Below are 19672 nucleotides of genomic sequence, written 5' to 3'. Positions count from 1 at the left end.
CAGTCCTTGATATGGGTCATACTTTCTTCGTACCTCCCTTTTCATTATTCTATACATGCTTTCAGGGAGGGCAGCTTTAATAGTGCTATTGGAAACATTGTTTTTTTTTGTATTGGTAGACAATCTCCTACTGGCTGAAAACAACCTTTTCACTGTTTTCCCCACTGTCGTGTTGTGCTTGTTATATTCATTTCCATTATTATTATTATTAGCGTTCACATTATTACTAATATATGTAACTCCACTAATATTATTAACATTTATATGTATTGTCCCGTTTGGATAATGGGCAATCCCATCCCCCCCGCCCTTATAGGATGTCCACCCATTACATCCTCCCCCAATACAATCCCAATAGTACTATCAATATCACACAGAGACCTGCGATGATGGTCAACATAGGTTCATATTCTCTCATTTGTGCATCTACACCTCTTGATTCCATTTAACAAATTATTTAAATTAGTCATGCCCATCTTCTTCTTTCCTGAAATGAAAAAACTGACACACAAGACAACGAAAAGGAGAGACGTACAAGAGATACATTTTACACAAAGGAAGATGAAAAGAGAGAGAGATAAAGAAAGAGAAAAAGAAAGAAAGAGGGAGAAAGAAAAGGAAATAAAAAGGAGAAAAAAGAGAAAGAAAGTGATAAAGAAAGAAAGGAAGAAAGCACTCCAGAGAAAAGAAAGATATAGAGCTAGCAGCTGAGCATCGGCCCGCCACTGCAGCGTGCTACCGCACTCGTATCACCCCTGGACTGGCCAGCGAGGTAGATGGGGTACAGGTGCTGCCATCCCCTTTTTTAAAGATAACTGGTGTACCAATGTACTACCTGGATGTGCCCTAGGAACTTCGGAGAGGAGGACCCAATAGCACAACCCTTAACCTTTACTGCAGGGGGTGTGCAAAACACCACCTTGCAGGGCCTGTGGAACCGAGGGTTGTTTCACCTGCGCACAAAATAACAGACGTATATGAAATCACCAGGCAATAGCGGTTGTGTGGTCATATGCTTGGGATCTGTCGCATAGTAGTTGCAACGTCCAGTGACTCTGTCGTCTCGATCCTGGGAGGTGCAATCTGTTGGGATACACATTTAATTGCCCTAGTTAGTGTGGTCAAATAATCTTTGAACTCATTGCCTGGCACCACTGCTACCCTATATGCATCTGAAGCCCTTGTTACAAGGGATATGGGGGCAGGCATCTGCCGACCAGCGACCACTTTGTGAGGTGACAGATGGTGGTCTTTGCTTGGCTGTGTGCATAAACTGAAGAGGGCCAGGGGCAAAAAATGCACCCAGTTCTTCTTCAACCTGGTACACAATTTGGACAATTTACTTTTGAGGAGACCATTGATCCTCTCCACAATGCTGTTGGCCTGTGGGTGGTGAATTGAACACATCTGGTGCTTGATGCCAAGTAGTGCTGTGACATGCTGAAACACTGCATTGAAAAATCTGTGCCATTGTCTGATTCAAAAAATCTCGCACACACCCCATCAAGGGAAAACCTCACATACCAAAAATCTAGCAGCACACTTGGCATCCGGATGTGCACAAGGCCCTGCTTCCACCCACCTTGACATAGGGCAAACCACTACTATGAAATACCTAGAGCCATTACAACACTCACCCATGTCTGCGCATCTATGGGTAGTCCAAGGAATGGCCCAGTAGGCTGGGGAAAGGTGCCTCGTAACATCCATAGTGTCATCCTTGTACTGAAACTTTGACATGTGGTGCAATGTGCGACCATTTCTGTGATACTCTCCTGAATATTTGGTATAAACCAATATTCCTGTACATCTGCTGTTATGTGCTGCTTCAAACTGTGGGATGGGTAATGTAACTGTTCAAAAGCTACTGTGAGGAGCTCCCTGGGCATTACTGTCTTACCAGAGCTCTCTTGTCACCATAGCAGATCGGTTGGGGATTGCTTGCAACTCTCCTTAACCACAACTCCTTCTCCCTTTCAGGTGCCCTTCCTTGTAACTCGATAATCTGGGGGATAGGCAATGCAGAGCAAGGTGCTGGGTAAGGTGCTGGATGTTCGCTTACTTGTGGGGCAGTCACAAGGCATTCAGCAAGTGTTTCATTTGACAGATAGGCCTCCATTTTGGCTGCTACATCAGCGGCTGCGTTCCCTATCAACATTTCGTCTGTCCCGTTAATGTGGATGGCGCACTTGATGACCACCACAACAGATGGCTGTGATAATGCATCTATCAGTATTTCTAGCAGTGCCGCATGCTGCACCGGGGATCCATCCACCCTCTGAAATCCCCTCCTCTAGCAGTGGGATAGATCGGCGTGTACCGTTGTTGTAACATACGCGGGGTCTGAACATATTGTCACATGGCATCCTTGAGATGCTCTCAGAGCTTCACTAAGCGATATGAGTTCTGCCACCCAAATAATGCATGAGCAATCTCTTCATGACCACTGTCTTGTACTCCCCTTCCTCAAGTCGGACCACTGCTACCCCTGCACGTGTTTGCCCATCCTCCTGGTCAATTGTGGAAGACCCGTCAATGAAAAGTATCTCACCCTCTGATAAGGCGCAGTCCCTTGCTTTGGGGATGTCATCCTCCTCCCCTTCATATGCGACACAGCCGTGCACCATTAAGTCCTCTGTAGTAGGCATGTTGGTTAGGAAAGTGGCACGGTTCACTGTTTTGCATCTAACCACATGAATATAGGGTTTTGAAATGATAATCTCATACGCCGAAGATCTTTGTGTAGTCAGAGTACATTTTTACCTTTCTACAATAGCGAACAAAGAGTGTTCCACATACAACATAACTGAGCACTGCATTACAATTGTAAAACATTTCTCAATTGCAAAAGCAGCAGCTGATAAAGCTTGTTCGCACATGAACTGCTCTTGCATAACTGCATCCAGAGAGCCGCTATGATAGGTGAATGGCTTATGGCCCATAGTGCTCTTCTGTGTCAGTACCACTGTCATAAACTGGCCATCTGATGTGAGAATAAGTCCAATTCCTGTTGTAGTCTGGGGTGGCCAGTGCAGGTGTGGAACTAATGACTTCTTTTAAATTGTCAAACTGTTTGATCATGTCTGCCGTCCACTGTAACTTATGGTCCTTTGTTTTCTGTGCTTCCCTAAGGACCTGCAAAAATGGCCTTGTGTTTGCTGCGTAATCTAAGACCCATGCCCTACAATAGTTGCACAGGCCCAGAAACTTCTGCATTTCTTTAACTGAGGCAGGGCTGGGGGGGGAGAGGGTACTGACACTGCCCTATCTGGTAGTATTCTTTTACCATTCACTGATATGAACAGCCCCAGATAGTGCACCTCCTGTTGACAATATTGCATCTTTGCCTTGTTGAACTTGTAGCCCTTACAGGTCAGAAATTGTAGGAGTGCAATGGAGTTCCTTTGGCAGTGCTGTTCACGGTCAATACACACTAGCAGGTCCTCCACGTAATTGATAATCATGCTAGGTACCTGAATATTCCCTAAATCAGCATGCAGTATTCTATTGAATATGCTCGGGCTCTCGCAGTACCCCTGAGGTGACCTAGTATGTTCGAACCGCATCTGGCCTTGTGTAAATGCTGTGAGGTACCTCTAATCAGGATGGAGTGGAATCAAGAAAAATGCATTTTTCAAGCCCACTAAAGTGAAATATGTGGCCTCTTTGGGGATGCTGCATACAATTGTTGCAGGATTCAGAATGTCTGGAAATTCTTTCTGCATCACATCACTGAAGGGGCGCAAATCCTGAATCATTCTCCAATTGCCCCCAGTTTTTTTCTTGACAGGGTATGTCACTGTATTACATGGAGATGTTGATGAAACAATGATCCCCTGGTCCAGTCCGGCCTGTATTGTCTTTCTAATACCCTCCTCTGCCCCGTCGAGAATGGATATTGTCTTACCCTGGGCAGCACCGCACCTGGCTTCAGTGTTATACGCAGAGGGGTCTTCCAGTAATCCTATATCATGTGTATTTGTAGTCCATAGCTTTAAAGGCACATGTTGTAAGTCTTTGTCAAAAAATAGGGGTGGGGTTAATACTGCCATCAGGGGGCACTGCACCATTCGGTACTGTATCATTATATCACAGGGGATACAAATCTCTAATATCTCCCCATCTTTGTCGTTATTCTCAAACAGTTCATTATCCGTCATTTCCTTCAGCTGTACTATTGCATCTACACAAACCACTCACACCCATCCCTGCCAATTCCTAACACGACAACCCTCTTGTCGGAAGCCAACAATTTCAGAAAATCCAGCGACAATATCGTTCCCGACACCACCTCAGGTGACACTGCTGGACAAAATATCAAATCTGTGGGCACTCGCCAACACTGTTTGGCAATCTGGGGCACCACAAGCACTGTAATACCTTAAATGAACATATCACGGTCCACGGGAGTTCCGAGGACTACCACCTCCCTAGCCATTGTGTGTATTATCAACATCACTCTTATAGCGCACATCCCAGGTGTGGAGCAAACTATACCACGATCTGTAAATGATATCGTCATGTTTAATTTGCTGAGCAGGTCCCTGCCCAGTAAATTAACAGAGGAACTTTTGGAATATAGTAAGGGCACCGGCAATACCTTTCCTCCCACCTTTACATCCAGCTCCTCAGTGTATGGAATAACCCTCGTTTCGCAATTTGGGTCTAGTGCATTCGCTGTGTAGGCCTTCCCTTTTACCTATAGTTACTAATATCTATGCGAAATAGCAATGCTGCTCGCATCCGTCGCTCTACTATGTGGGTTGATTATGTATGATTATATTGGAGTGGGGTCCTTTCATATTGGGAGGTGGTCCTCTCACCCTCCACCCTTCCCTGTGGTCCATCATAGTGCTTCGAATGCATCTCGCCTCACTCTAAGCGCCTTAGGGGGTGGGGCAGCGCTGCCCCCTTGCCAACACTAGTCTTACTCATTTGTCTTCGCCCTGGTAGTGCCCTTAACCTGCTTACATATGGCATGCTTGTGGTTGCTCAGTGTACAGTGCCGGTTCTGGTGTTCTCTCTTTGGAGTCTTCTAAATCTGACCATGTTACCCCTTTTTCTACACTTGCTTCTTTTGAAAATCCACATGCGCTCCCTCCTTTGCGCTCTTTCATTTTCTTCCCTCTCTTTGTCAGACATTATTACACCGCAGCTTGTATGGCTGTTATCTTTTTCCACATCATCAAAATCTAATCTGTTTGAAGCGTTCTTTGCTCATCTGTCACAATATTATCTGACCTACCGCCAGTTTCCCTTGAAAGAGGTCCTTCTATGTTCTCTTGGGTTTGATACCCTCCTGTATTCCTCATTTACCAATATAATTCCCCAAGCCTTTTCTCTACTTTTTCTGTATCTCGCCCATCAGCCCATAATGATATTCTTGTTACCACTGGTGTGACCCTCTCTCTTCCTGAAGTCGTCCTTGTGCTTCGATCAGCAATATTCTTCTATGACAGACAATCTATCTTGTCATCTTTTAGTCCCCTACTTCTGATCATTTCTTCTTCCCCTCTCCTCATCTCCCTTAATTCATCTTCCTTTTGCCTTCTTTGCAACCTTTGTTCATACATTCTTTGAGCTTCAACCTCCTCTTGTCTCTTCTCTTCTAGTCTCTCCTTTTCTTTTCTTGCCTCGTGCCTTCTTCATTCTTCTCTTCGTCTACATTCTCTTTCTTTCTCATCTTTATTTGCTTTCTCTTCTTCCTTTTCTGTCCTTTCCTGCTCTTTTCTTTCTTTTCCTTCCCAAAGAACCCTTATCTTCTCTTTCATTCATTGCCTTCATCATCCAGCTTAATTAATATCTGTCCTCCCATCCATTCGTTCCTGTACTATTGTTACTCCAATAGCTTAATCCTTTATTTCTTTCTGCTTCTTTACTTCTTCCAAGATCTCCATTTGTTTATCTTGTCTGTCCTTTCTCTCATCACGTTGTTTACCTTCATCGCGTGTCAAGATATAGTTACATTCTCTGTTTTGACTCTCGTCTGCATTGTCCTCACTGTTATAAGCAGGGGGCTCATATGTCGGATTAACGTACCCCGCCACTACTTTCAATTCCTTTAAAGGATAAAATTCCTTTTCCACTGTATCTGCACTCTTGTTTTCAGGAGGGGAAAGGTGAGCAGAAGGGGTTTTAGTCTCCCCTTTATGCTGATTAAGTATCCACTCCTTCTCCGCTGGATCTTTTTTCACACTTTGGCACATCTTCTACAACTCTAAAACAGCCAACCTTTTCTGTAACTTATTTTCCATATATGTAAAATGCAAATATTTTGTCATATGTCGCAAGACAGTTTTTGACAACAAACCCTCCTGAGGCCATGAGTGTCTTATTTGTTGTGCCTCGGACCCATACTAAATGATATTTTCTTATCTTAGCTGTGTATCTTAGAAATGTCCTGTATAAGTATAAGAGAGGAGTGTCTCCCATGATGACAAGTCGATGTTGACTGTGTATACTTAGAGACTTTTGTATTCTTCACTTTACATTTAAGCAATAGGCCCCGAGCAGGGGGGCAGGTAATTCAGAAATTTTTTTTTTTTTAAAAATGGCTGCCGGGGAAGGGAAAACTAAGTCAATTTTCCCTTTCCATTGCGGCAATTGAAAAAAATAGAAAAAAGTCAATAATAAAAATGGCCGCCATGGAAATGGGAGAAGAAACTACAAGTAGTCCCTTCTCTATTTCTGTGGCGGCCATTCAAAAAAGTAAACAAAAAAAATGGCCGCCATGGAAAGGAAGAAGGGACTAGATATAGTCCCTTCTTCCTTTCCATGAGGGCCTGTCGCAGATTGGGTTCACAGAAAGCTCTGCGGTCTTCTGACTAATGGCAGGAGCAGCCAATAGTCCGAGAATCTGGATCTGAGTCTAGGCCAATTAGACTTGAACCATCCGCAGTGCTACCAACATGTGCTCTAGCACCTAGAAGCATCTCTTGTGGTAGATGGAATTACCAATAAAGATCTTAGACCAAATAACCAGACATACTCAAGGAATATGGAAAAGTACCACTTTATTCTCAGGTTAAATAAAGCAGGGTCAACTGACAAACATCAGACAGATGCTTGCACACTCACACATACACTTGATTAATCAGAGATTTTATACCCCCAATATGCATCATCTATGATGTCATCCTACGTGGCAAACCATAAAACGTATAAGTGGGAGGGACTGAATAAGAGGAACATATCCACTTATAGAATATATGCAGGATAGTACTTCATTGGCTGTCTCTTATCGTTAAGACAACCCTCAAACTACCTCTAAATACATATTAAACTGATTATAGCAAACAAAATGGCAGCAGATTGGTCTATGCAACATTGTATAGTAGGTTGCCCCATAGACCCACTGATTGGTTGGCATTCACACCCAACCTTGGACTTTCGACTCGGCTAACAGCACTTAAGGAAACCGAAACTCAGGTGCTTGGATCACATCAGATTACTCCCCACTTTCACAATTAGTCCATCATCTCTCATCAGACCGGCCAAGAGCCAAAGTTTGCTGTCTGTAGTTTACCTTGTAGCCTCTTCTCTGTTCTAGCACATTCAAGGGAGTGAAAGCACATCACTATCTTCATGTGAGGCTGAATGAATTCCCCTTGTTTTTGACTTCTGAGTCAAATGTGAAGCAACCACGAATGTGTCTATTTCCGCCTCTTATTTACTGCTTTTTGATTTAATTATACTGGGTGTCGTTGCTCCTCTTGGCCTCTAGAGACTTGCTCACTCTACCTTGTCTAGACTTTATACACTTTTAATTGCCCAATACTTGGCTTTTACAGATGTTTCTTCTCTCTTAATGTAAGAGAAATATGTCTCATCCGTGGCTGATCCATCTGCCTCCCTTTGCGCTCTGAACTACCTGCTTTTTATGCAGTGTACCCCCATTCACACAGCCTGGCTGTCAATCTCACAGCAAGGTGGCTGTTCCGGCGGGACAGTCACCACAGCCAATCATACAGAGTGTGACATGGGTCTCCAAGCAGACCCTTTGTAGGGAGTGTCAAACCCCTTCCTCACATCCTGTCCCCCTCAGAAGTTCAGGCTGTGTGAATGGGGGAAAACTGCATAAAAAGCATGTCTCTGGGACCGACAAGGCAGAGTCGCCACTGGATCGAGAGAACCAAAGAGAAGCTGACAGAAGAGGACCTCTACCACGACTGAACCTCCCGCTGAAGCCCTGCTACGGGTCCAAATCTCCAAACTTCGACGACAGAGAAGATCTGCATGGAATCTTCTCCCCTTGAGCTGGTGGGACCAACCAGTTCGCCAAACTACAAGCCAGGCCTCCCTCCTCTGGTCAAATTTGCTGTGCACAGCTACAGTGAACCGGATAGCCAAGAGGACCAGACCCTGCTTGGGTTTTAAGGAGCGCACGTTTTATTCGTTGCACTGCTCTGCTGCTGGTTTCTTCCCTGGGCAGTGCAGGACCCTCCAGTCTTCCTACTTCGTGTCAGTCCAACAGTCGCTTCAGGAACCGTGAGCCTGCAGAACCTGCCAGGAACTTCTGCCTCAGCTACAGCCTTCTTCTTCATTCAAGGTACTGTTCTAACCCTGTTGTTCATTCTGACTGACCGCAGTGAAAGTGTTTGAAATCTTTCACCAGTCCGAGGGCTTGTCCTTCTCTATTCTTTTAAGTAATTTTTCTTCCAACCAACTTCGTTCCAAACTCTTGGCAAAGACTTAACCGCGAACTACTCTGAACTGTATGATCCTCTGCAATCTCGCTTCTAATACCTCTTGTGTCCTCACATTACTTGATCTCTCTTCTGCCTTTGACATTGTCATCCAAGCCATGCTGCTCAACCGTCTCCGTGATAACCAGGGTATCACCAATCAGGCCCTGGTATGGCTGACCTCTTTCCTCTCTGATCGACCCTCCCAGGTCCAACTACGGTCCTCTATCTCTCTCTCTACCTGTGGTGTTCCCCAGGGGTCTAACCTCTCTCCCTGCCACTTCTTCTCCACCGCATTGCCGCTCTCTGCCCCAACTTTCAGTGCTATGCGGATGAAACTCAGTTTGTTTTCAGGCTCCCTTCTGCCACCTCTTCCGCTTCTCTAATTTCTGACTGTCTGTCTGCTATCCAGGAGTGGTGTGCCGCCAGCGATCTCTGCCTTAATGCCAGTCAGACAGAGATTCTCCTCATAGGCACACTATGTCACTTTCTGGCCAGCCTCCCTTGGCCATCTTCGACTCCACACTCTCCTTCTCCCCTCACATCTCTGACGTCTCTAAGAAGTCACAAAACCAACTGCACCTCCTCAAAGGTATTCTTCCTTTCCTCGACTTCCCCCCAGAAGCTCACTGTCTCCAGAGCTCTGGTTCTCTCTAGGATGGACTACTGCAACATCCTCTTTCTAAATCTGCCTGCTTCTACTCTCCGCACTCTGCAACTCATCCAAAACAGGACTGTGAGTCTTGTCATTGGCATTAAGCCCAGGGATTGTATCGCTCCAGCACTGAAATCTCTGCACTGGCTCCCAGTGGCTGTGAGGATTAAGTTCAAAACCCTCTGCATTGTCCACAAGGCCTTCTGGGGTCAGGGGCGTTAATACCTCCAACTCTCTCTTCGTAAATATCTTCCATCTCAAGCTCTTCGCTCCTCTGCCTCCAATTCCCTCAGGGTCAGTCACTTCTCCAAGCAACGAGTTGGTGGTCGATCTCTTTCTTCGGCTGGGGCCTACATCTGGAACAGCCTACCTGCCTCTCTGAAACTTGAGCCTTCCTCTTTGCTTCTGCTTTTTCTCTTCCTCTCCCTTGCTGAACTCCTGGCTGAAACTGAAACTGCACTGGTCACCTGGCTACCCTCTGATCTCAGGCCCTGTTCCCCTCCCCACCAGTTGCACACCTGCACTACCCCCCTGGCAACGCTTGCACTTGGGGTCTGTTTTCTGTATCCCGACAGTTCTCCTACCAGCACTTGCACACTTGATGTCTGCACTTCCCTTGCACTTCCCTCCAGTCACTTGCCCTTTTTTATTGTTTTACTGTTTGATTCCCTTGAACTGCACATCCCGCTCCTCTTTCCCCTCGCACTTTTCCTCTCTCTCCTACCTGCACTTGCACGATCTCGGTGTCACGTGGCCTAGTATACTTGTTGTCTCTGTCTTCCCTTTGTTCCCTCTCCCTTGCCTCGGTGCACCTTGAAACACCTGTATAGGCACGTTATAAATGCCATATCATATAATAGCCTTGTGCTGTACTCTTACTGTTGGTACCATGAGTTCTTTAAATATGGTGTCAGTAGTGGGATGCAACTCAACTGAAGCAAGTTGGGGACCCCGCCAATGTAGAAATGAACACCCCTTACGACCTGATACCTTACCAGAGGGGTTAATGCAAAAATCCACTGACTGCAAATCTCCAAAAGGTAAATCTTGTTTTCTCTACCGAGAAGAGAACCCAATTTTCCCAACCCCTTTTTCCATCAATGAGGTGAAGTCTATGGAAGACTCAGTGACCAACCCAAAGCACTCCACCTATAAAATGGGAATTACTTTCCATCGCTTAACGCCTGAGGTGATGCTGCCCGAAAGGAAAGTGGTGGAAAGAAATATATACCATCTCTTATGTCCCCGTTATTGCCTGTGTTGGGAAGGACCCCCAGGTATGCCAGAGGGACACTGGAAGTCCGCAGACTTGGAGGGCCCAACTCCCTCCCCCAAGGATACATGGGGGACTCAGTCAACGGCAAGTTCAAACTGTGGTATATTACAGGCAAAACCAACAGGAATCAGCACAGGAACAGGGAAAATCCATGTGCAGCTCGCTCTTCTTCAGCTCGCAGGCCAGTTTTACTAGCCACTGGCATCAGCATGACGTCACAACCTGGGCCCTTCTCCAGAAACCCTATCGAGCCACACAATTGGGTATTGAGTATTCTACCACCTATAGTGGACTATATAGATGTTACTCTACTGGCTCTTGCATGTCAGGAGGCTGGCCTGGTCCATCCCCAAGTCACTAACTATAACAATGTTGTGGTGGGTTGGTCTTACCATTGGTTCTTACCCATTGATACCCACACCTAGGGTACTAAACTGTGATTGGCTAGAGCTGATGTACCCAGGCCTGGGACCCACAAAGGTTCTCAGCTCTCTGTGTACCTCTTCAAGGTAACAAGAATGAGTATGTCTGCATTGTAACTTGTGTACACCACCTTAGCTCATAAGAGTGCTCTCCTGATCAGCGCTACACTTGTTGCATATTGTTGCATACTTTGTCGCTGTCTGTGTCTGGCGGCCTAGGACCAGTGCTCCTTTCCCACTGCTACTCGCTGTCCAATGTCTGCTGTTCAGAGACCACAAATTTGAGCTGTGCAGCTCTGAATTATGAGGATGTATTAGTCCTTTCTTTAGCTGGTCCCTTTGTCATCTGGGGTTTGGAATGTTATCTGTATCTGTTGGCCTTGCATGCAGGTTTGTCCTGTCTCACATATATTGCTCTCTGTGGAGCCTGAATCAGCTCAGCTCATCTCTTGCTCTGAGGACTGGAGCCTGCTGTAATTTTCCTAAACCATACAATGCAGTTTCTCCCGAGTCCATGCTATGTTACATTTCCATGGGTTAGTCACAATTGGCTCTGTCAGGTCCCATTGGTGCTCCTGCAGTTCCATAGGGTTAATTGTATATAAGCATCTGCAGGCTGTGCTCAGAATTTTGTGTCTCTTGTGGTTTCTGCGTTGCTGTGTTTGGCTAATGGCAAAAAAAAACAAAAGCAATGACAGTATGTATATGTATCTGTCCACTAACCACACAACTATACGCTTGTGTACTTCATGTATTTCAGTGTGTGTTTGTGTCCCGAGGGGCAGACAGCCCATGTGCTTCAAGTCTAACACTGCTATGTCATGGTGCCGCTAACAACATCAGCAACATGGATTCTTGGTGTTTAGTCAAAAATGTCCATATAGGTATCCTTAATCACGACCTGTGGCTCTTCTTCCAGACATGGATAGATCTGTATGTTCCTTGGGCAGTATGGCTAACTGAGGGGGATACTGCTCAACATATTTGTCAATCATGTGTCCATTTGGAATTCGTCCAAAATAGAATGGGTGATTGCAGTGCTTTCTGGCTTTCTTCCGTGTCATGAATTTAGTAGGAGGAGGATTGGGTGGTAAGCTTCCCCATCGCTCTTCAGTCCCCCCTCTCGTCGACCAGTCAACCACATCCTTATATGACAGTCCTTTTGCTCTTGGCTGCCATATCTTTATTATTCCTCTGAGGTGTCCATAGTTTATTTGGTCATCTAATGACTAGTTCATGTAACTGCAAACTCCTTCAGGGTTGCACCAAACCCACTTCCCTTCCTTTTACTTCGCACCATATGGGTTAAACGATTTCATGGCGCTACTTGGGAACAGATCACAAATCCTTTCTCTTATCTTGTCTCTTTTGGCCAGAATCTCATCCTTTGTTCCTCTGATATTCACATCCATCAAGATCTGCATTCCAATGGCTTCTTCCATCATTTTCTTGCATTTTGCTATGCAGATTTTGATCCCACACATTGATGTTGCTGCCAGCACAAGAGCTCCCATTATCACCTTTAGTCCATCTGAAAGTCATGAAGGCATCCATGACCATAGGTACGCTATCCAGCTCTTGTCTTTCCCTGTCGCCTTTGCTTAATTTTCCCTCTTGGCATGCATCCGTGCCAGTTGTGCCACTGCATCTGATAGTGTTCAATTATCTTCGTAGTTGGCAGGTATGAATGTGCAACAGGAATTCCTATCTTTGCACAAACTCCTCCTTCCATAGCTGTGAGGATATCCAGAACATACCTATTCTGGAGCGCCACCAACCTTATTGCTCTGAGCTCTTCCTTTATCGTGTTGAATCCATTCACTGTAGAATTAATAGTCACCATCAGCTCCCAGCGAGTGATCTGTAACCATTTTGCATTTGTGTACGTCTGCAGCGAGGGTATTATTGGTGCAAAGAACATTTGCGCCCTGCTGAACAGCGTATATTCTGCTGGAATCTCATTTAGTGCAGTTTGTGATGCTTCTGAGAAGTAATTTCCTCCTCTCTTTACTATGCTCAATTCTGCTGGATTATCTGCCTTCTCTACCCTGGCTGTTGGTGCCACTTTGATCGACCTCTTCTTTCTCTTTTTGTCCATTTTTGGGAAGTCGTCAGGCTTCACATCCTTCCTTGGCACAACCAACAAGGGCATGTTGATGTGCACCAACAAGCACACTCCTCACCAGTCAGGTGGCAGCTTCTCATATGCTTTCGATCCACAAGCCCAATAGTGATCCATCAGCACTGTTGTTTCCACCTTCATAGCAGCGAGTTGTTCAATACTTTTGCACCCAACATTTTTGCTGAATTCAACTTTGCCATTGTCCTGATAGCACAGTGCTGGTGTCTTCAGAGGAATTATTGTCATTGTACCAGCTTCATTTTCCACCCATGTCAGTAACTTTGCACTTGCTTCCCATTCTTTCAGGCACTTGTCGTTTTCGTTCTATGTCACTCTTGTCGACCTTGTTCACTGGCGAGTGCTAGTGTCAGTGCTTTGCTTTCCACCAATCCATCTTGCCATCCATCGTTTCTGTATACTTGGCCATGCACTACTATCTGTGGTCTTTCCCAGCAACCAGGCTCTCCTCCTGTCTCTCTCACTCTTGTCCAGGGGCATGGCAGTTCCTTCAAGGTGATAGCGTTTGGTTCTCCTTTGTCCGGTCCATCAGTTATGTACTGTATAGCGTCATCTAGCTGCCAATAATTGTACATCATGTCTAATGTTTTTATGTAATTATCTTCATACGAGAAAGTTCCTTTGGACTTCCTTCTCAGTTTGGCTGTCTTCCCTTGAAATCTTCCTCGAGTTTGTACCATCGAGAGACACATTAGACATTCAGTTGCTATGAACATTCTGGAGGCACTCATTGCATAGGGGATTAAAGAGCAGACATAACAGCTCTCCCTGGTTGTTTCCTTACCTACTTTTTTCATTTGATTGTACCACATATTATTAGACACACGAGCAGTGTCGGTGAGATACATGTCAAGCCCTTGTGTCTGTGTCAACACTGTGCTTACCTCTCCTTACCTTATCAGCAGTGTACTCCTGTCCACCTGACATGGTTGTTCCACCTGCTTGGGTTGGGGTAATGTTAGTAGAGGGTACAGCAGTAGTACTAGCAACAAGGTATATTCACCAAAATATGAATCCCATCGATCCAAATGGAAATAACAGATACAACATAATGTTAAGGATTTCAATCAGGCGATGCACACCTTAGTCTCGGCCCAGTATGCAGCATGCAATTGAAATGCTTATGTTTTATGTTAGATTCAATATTGAGATGGTACACCACTCATATCACACCCCTTTTCAAATACCCCGGGTCACAATGGACCATGAACCAGGCTGGTTAAAATTCAAAAGAAATCACACACATTTTACTATGGGGCAGCAATCAACAATGGGGTGATAAGAACAATAGGAATGTAAGCAATGCACTTAGTTTAACCTTCTATTGACACAACTACAAAACACCAGGGAATATGAGCACTTTTGATTTTAGGTAAGATAGCCATTGAGTTAGAATTTCCCCCTGCAATGTTCCCCCAACCCACAAATAATCAATTCTAAGTGCCTAAACAGAAGCAGCAGGTAATTAGGAATGACACATGGAAAACAGATTTGAAATCCAACCTTGCATCCCCAAACAAGAGAGAAAAACTGATTTTAAACCCTGGCAATGCTAAAAAAGACACTCGGAAATTGATGAATAAAACAATGAATGTGTATAAAACTCTTGAAACAAAAACAATTCTTTACTGGAGCAACACTGGAACGATACTAGTGATCACAAGCAAAGGCATAAAATTTGAATTTGAATCAAAGATATAAAAAAGTTTATAATCAAAATGACACGTTGGAAATTTAGCAAAATATTTTGCAATTCCCGCCTGAATTTAACAAAATGGTTCTTAATGAAAACGGGTGAAATATTGTAAAATTTCTGTGTTTGGGGTGTAGCTATGTATCATAGCTACAATATAGAAGTGACATTAGGTCTCTAGCTGGTAAATCTAGTGAGTTATGCAAGATCTAGTGAGGTGCGTTTTGAGAAAATGCAGGCGCGAAAAGGAAAATAAATCAATTTTTGACAAGAGCAGTTTTACTCTACACTAGAGCACTCAGGCTAGGCTACCAGATTGATACACAGTAAGCCCCATGGTTGACTCATGAGTTCAACCCTAGCACCCCCGCGCCGGCCCTGGCGGAACCAGTCCGATCACTTGGAAGAGGACTAAGGGTTTAGGATTTCACAAGACAAAATTATTAAAGATGTTGGCGCTAGCACAAGAAATCAAAGGCAGGGTTTCAAGAATGATTTTGACAATATTACCAGTTATCGGCATAAGGATAGGATGACTTAAAGAGTGGAATTCAGGACAAGGCAAGGGAAGGTATGCTGTGGTTTTCTATGGTTCCTATTGATACTCACAGTCCACTTTTTAGTTTGGATTTTGGACAGTCGGCGGATCTTGACACCACACGGATCTGGTCTAACAAAGAACAGCCAGACAAAATCAGCGAGACAGGATCAGCTGGGCAAGGACTGGATACCAAAGGATAGTTCTCTGGACTGGTAATTCTGGTTACTGGATACTATAGGTCATCAGGGTGGCAGGATAGCAGCAGCATGCAGTGACTGGCGGCAAGCCAAGCTGGATTAGGATGCCAAAAGTACCACAGTTTCACCTGGTTACTGGGAGATTAGTGGGTTTTAATATTGTAGGGTAGGCCTTGCTGGAGCAGGATCACAAATGCTTGGGTTTTGTAATGGGTGCTGGAATAGGATCAGCAATGCTTGGGTTTTGCAATGGGCCCAGGAATAGGATCTGCAATGCTTGGCCTTGTTATTGGGATATGGAGTCTTGAAGATAGAACAGGAACAGGAACGCAGAACAGGAAATCTGTAAGAGTGTATGTCTGGGGTCTTGTCAGGGACCCTTATTTATAATGCAAAATTACATCATCAAGGTAGAGGCTGGGCAAGGCTACCCACGCCCGCCCCTAAACTACTTGGATTGGGCAGGGGAGCTAGTCTCTGCCTAGCCCTCAGTTGGTTGGATTTCTAAGGGGATGATGTCAAGTTTATGAGGTGAAGTTTACCATGTCCAAACACTCTCACATTTTCTTTACTTAAAATACGATTTTGCCAAAAACGTACATTTTTTCACTTGCAATCTCTTGGCAAATTATACACACAGGTTACATATTATGTGCAGCCCAGATCAGTCCAATCCTCAAGTCTGTGCGACCTTGTTTCGCCTTTCTAATACATTTTGGTAATTTAACACATTAAAGATTTGGCCTATAATTCCACAATTTTATACACAAATGCGAATTGTCCCCAGGGATGTAGGTACACAATTTTAAGTTTGCCACATTAATACTTTCCTTGGAATCTGTCATATTTCATAACTTATGTTCCCCATGCGGCAATGAGTTCTACCAAGTTTTAAAAGGTAGCCCACAAAATTAGAGTTAAAACTGCAAACGAATTACATTTTTGCTAATTCTTGCAACAGAAATAAAAGTCTTTAAAGTTTCTTAATAACATAGTCTTTGGCACCAAAAGGAAGCCCCTTTGTTACTAGATCCTGTTTTTTTTTCTTCCTCCAACTGCAAGCAGCTGTCATTTCCTTCAAGGCCAGGGGGTTTCCAGTCTTAATTGAAAGTTTTATTGCCCCTTGACACTTGACAGGTGAGTGCCCTAGGACTGCTATTGTCCCAGCCTGGAGCACAGACGAATGTCTGACGAGCATGTGAACTTTCATTGTCCTGTCCCATACAAGGTTTTTCAAGCTGGCACTTTGCACATACGTGTCCTGGATTTATGGTGTACCTCCCTTCCCTGGAGAAGGTTCATTGCTGGCAACTGGAATAAAAGGTTTTTCTGAGAGTTTGCAAATCCATCCCATGTGTTTTAAACTGTTTAATTTCTTACTTTGGGTCTGGAATTAAATAAACCTGTGACAGAAGATAGCCTATGTGGGTATTATCACCACTAACATAAACCCTTTATATTGCTAATTAAACAGGCTTTCATTAACAATTTAGTTTTAAACAGGCCATTTTTTTTTCTTCAGTCAGCACAGCCCATTTTCCACATGTGTTACAAACTGCTAGCTTTTCTTTCTTTAGTTGGGTTTGCAGCTCCTCAGATTGTCACTGTCCTTACAGCTGTAATCATTTCCTTGCAGCAGGAGCTTTCTCTAAAGTATAGATACATTTTTCCTTGACCTGGTTCAGAGAGTAAAAAGTCTCTTTGACCTGCTGCACCTGGATACATTTTGGCAAGAAATAAACGTGTGTTCCTGTGCGAGTGAAAAGAAGTTTGCTTGTGGATTTCTTTCACATCTACTTTGACAGGACCTGTCATTCAGGAATTATGCCCGTTTTTTTCTGAGGCACAATGAATTATTCTGAGCCTAGCAGGGCCATTTTCATCAAAGTGGTTTTAGAATGCACAGATGGAAATAGCATAACACCGCATTTTGAAAGGGTGAAAAAAGGTTTAATTTTGAAGGGGAATGTTTGACTTTTGCAGCAATGCAGTGCTGCCTGTTCACTTGATTCCATATATGTGTCTCAGAACACACTGTCATACTTGTTCAGGGTGTCCCCTTGTTCCATCTTGCCTGAAGGGTACTAGGCAGGATGGTGCAGCCATCTTTTGTTGCTGCCAAAACGCAGTTTTGAAGTCCTGGTGCGCACAGGAGCCAGCGCAGTTAGGTTGCTGTTTCTTGCGCAAATGCAGCATGGTGATGTGGTGCAATGCCGTTGAGTGGGTCAATATATCCCACACATACCCCTCCCGACTTCCCCTGGGCTTCCATGTCGAGGGGGAGTCGGTCAAGTGGGATTTCTTCATGGGTCACAGCAGGATCCAGCAGGTATGAGTCCCTCTTCCATCAGGGAATGGTGCGTCCTGCTCCTCTTGTTGTATCTGGTCGGAACGTGGAATGACACTCCTTGCTTTCCCTGGGATCTTCCTTTCATGTTGTGGAGCGAAACTCCTGGATCTCCTTTGGTTTCTCCTTTCCAGGCTGCCGGGCGCTCCTCCTTGGTTGTTAGAGAGGCGTAACCAGTACGAATCTATGACCGAGAACACAAACCGGTTATGACAATTTCCCACTAACTGCCCACCAATTGGGTTGACAGCAGTGGGATACACAGGCATTTAATAATAATAATTGATAATGAAGAAAATACTCCCTGTTACATAATCATCTCTATAAATTCTATTGGGTCCCTTCTGGTTCTTCTTTTCCTAATTATCATGTTTCCGATGTCTTCTCTGTTTGATTTTCTCTGGGCTCCTCAATTTGTTGCAAAGTGTGCCTAGGGTGACAGCTCTTTAGTTGATTAATATGAACCCATTTTTCTTCTGTCAATTCGCCTTTGGGGATGCGGATTCTGTAGGCGACAGGTGAGATTGTGTATACAATTTCAAAAGGTCTTCACCAGCTAGGCAAATATGTGCACTTTTTGGTCTTGTTCCTTTGGAAATTGTACAACTAGTCCCTGTCTCCTACTTGGTACTCCTTTTTGGTTGTTTTTAGATCATACTGAGTCTTCATGCCCTCTGCAGATCTTTCTAGTTTTCGCTGAGTGTACGCAAAAGCATGTTGAAGGTGTTTTCTTAGGTTCTCAACATACTGATGAGTTGTGGAGGCGTTAATCAGTGTCTGCTCCTGTGTTCTATAGAGCAGATGCTGAGGTAACGCCATCCTTCGTCCAGTCATCAGCTCAAATGAAGACATCTTAGTTACAGAAGAAGGTGTAGATCTGATGGCCATCAGGACAAGCAGTAATCGGATGTCCCTAACATGGCCCAATCTGCCACAAACCTTTTTTAAATGCTCACAATGTTTTTTTGTACCTATGAACTCCCCCACTAGAGGACAGGTGTCATGCAATGTGAAGTTTCCTTTTTACCCCAAGTATCTCCCACATCTTTGTCATCACTTCGTTGGTGAAGTGACCACCTTGGTCTGACTAAATCCTTTGGGGTAGGCCAAAACACGAGAAGATGTCATTGATCATCAGGGCAGCTGCTGTTTCTGCCTTGCAATTTGGGGCCGGGAGACATTCCACCCCTTTGGTAAACAAGCATGTTACGGTTAACATGTACTTGTTCCCCTTAGAGGAGCGAATCATGGGCCAGATGAAATCTACTTGTAAATCTGACCAAGGCAGTGTCATCCCCCTCTTCTGGAGGGGAGCTCAGTGTGTGAATGAAGTTGGCTGAAATTGTGCACACACAAGACACCCCTTCAAGTAGGTCCTGCCCCATGTGTGGCCAGTGTGCAACCTCTTGCAATATTTCTAAAGTAGTGTGAAATCCCTGATGACCGGATGTGGCCGCATCATCGGCGTGACTTAGCATCAGGCTTCGGAATGAGGTAGGGACCACCCACTGGTCACAGCCAGATATGGATCTCCTTACCAACAACCTGTCTTGGATTCGGAACATTTTTGGACATTTTATCAACACCCTCATGTCCTCTTTCCCAATGTAATCAGTATCCGTCAGGGGAAAGTTCTCAGGGTCCTCAATGTGTTGATAAAATTTACCAATAAGCGGATCCCTTTTTGTGCTGTGATTAAATCAGCATCTGGGGTCTC

The sequence above is a fragment of the Ambystoma mexicanum genome, chromosome 7p (genome assembly GCF_040938575.1).
Source record: "Ambystoma mexicanum isolate Mex_15411 chromosome 7p, UKY_AmexF1_1, whole genome shotgun sequence".
NCBI lineage: Eukaryota > Metazoa > Chordata > Amphibia > Caudata > Ambystomatidae > Ambystoma > Ambystoma mexicanum.
The sequence above is the reverse complement of the archived record's forward strand: the minus strand, read 5'-3'. Positions refer to the sequence as shown.